Source organism: Triticum dicoccoides, chromosome 4A (assembly GCF_002162155.2).
Source record: "Triticum dicoccoides isolate Atlit2015 ecotype Zavitan chromosome 4A, WEW_v2.0, whole genome shotgun sequence".
NCBI lineage: Eukaryota > Viridiplantae > Streptophyta > Magnoliopsida > Poales > Poaceae > Triticum > Triticum dicoccoides.
Window position 1 is genome coordinate 57910885 of NC_041386.1, and position 1501 is coordinate 57912385.

The 1501-nt window shown below is 44.0% G+C and overlaps 1 protein-coding gene across 1 annotated transcript in view; it reads left to right on the forward strand.

The window, feature by feature from the left end:
- The window catches only part of LOC119284951 (protein OBERON 4-like), a 7032-nt gene extending 5826 nt beyond the window's left edge, over window positions 1–1206 (forward strand). Inside the window, exon 3 of the mRNA XM_037564138.1 lies at window positions 716–1206. The gene's annotated coding sequence lies outside the window, so the exon portion shown is untranslated. The remainder of the gene's footprint in view (window positions 1–715) is intronic.
- The last annotated feature ends 295 nt before the right edge of the window (window positions 1207–1501 follow it).

The window sequence follows — 1501 nt, forward strand, 5'->3', positions numbered from 1 at the left end:
TGCTACACTAATGTGGTGTGTTTTTCCTAATGAACGTTTACTGGATTGAGGCTCCAGAGTAAAGACAAATGGGTGTAGCATTATATAACTATATTTGGAGAGAGGAACTTCTATCGCTAGTTCATTGATAATGTTGTGCCAAATCCAGTAATGTACTTTCATTAATTTTAATGGTAGAGGAAACATGATGTATTTTGTAGTAAATCTATAAATTTATAGAGCTGTAAAAGACACTACCTCGTATCGAAAATATACGTCCTTTTAGAATTTTACTCACGTATTATTGGTAAAATGCCATATTACCATGGAAGCGGATTTGTAGCACAGCGACGTCACGGCGTCGTTTCCCTTCATGAAGGCGTCGTCTTGATTGCTTGTGGCATGCTCGGTACTGGGTTTCGAGATTGGTACATTGTTTCGGGTCTTTTCTCTGGCTGGGTAGTTTTGCGCTGTGTTGTAGCTTCCGTCTGGGCTGAGCATCCCACGTCTCTCTGCTCCGGGCATCATGTCTGCGCCATCTTGTGGTTGTGCCATGTGATGTCCCCTCTCTTTGTTCAACTTCTTCTATCAATGAAAAGATACACCAGCTTCTATCAATGAAAAGATATAGGCTGCTTCTTTTGAGCGTTCTCCTAGGATCACTGTATGGTGTTCATGTATTATGAGAATAAATTGAAATATTGATATTTTTGAATATCTCTTCTCTTGTTTCTAGGAGGACCATCCTTCGAGCTCTTACATGTCTGGTTGGCAAACGACTTGTCATCTTTCTTGAAGAATTGCTCTTCAGAAAACAGCAATGCTGAATTTCAAGAAGGTGCGAGCAGGCGGGCAGGTCTCGTTCCTAAGAACCAGTTTTGCTGATCCAGTTTTGAATCAATTACGACGGAACAGCGCTGGTTCAAAGCCAACAGCTCTGTAAGCTCCTGGAAACTAAATTTTCCTGGGTCCCGGTGGCAGCGGAATTATGTTAGGCCAGTTGGTGGTAGTGTATGTAGGGCATGGAACTGGATCTGTAAATTATGGTACGTCTGTAGTACTTGCCATTTTCGATGGGAATATGTATGCATCAGGCCATGTCTGAAATGGCTGCTTAGTTTGTAGTCTCTCTCTCTGCAACAGATGAACAAAACTCTGCCCGAGTTATCGAAGACTGTCTCTCAGTTATTCTATCGTGATATTATCTCTCAGAGATTTCTGCTCTAAGCTGTTTGCCGTCAGAGAAAAAGGTTTGGGGCATGTCTGATGGTAATGCTTAATGGGGGTATACATTCTGGGTTGAACTGTGTTACTCGGGAATGGCTAGAAATTAGTCAGTTGACTTTTTCGTCTCTGGTCACTTGATTTTTCAGCCATTGGATACGAAATCAAAGGCCCGCAGTTTATCTTCAACCTCCACCCTTGAGCTGCCAGCCCCTGTGGCCAACGGCACCGCTTCGCCCTCCTCGGAACCACTCCCCATTACCGCTCCGCCGTCTTTCTAGCCCCCCCTCCCCCCTCC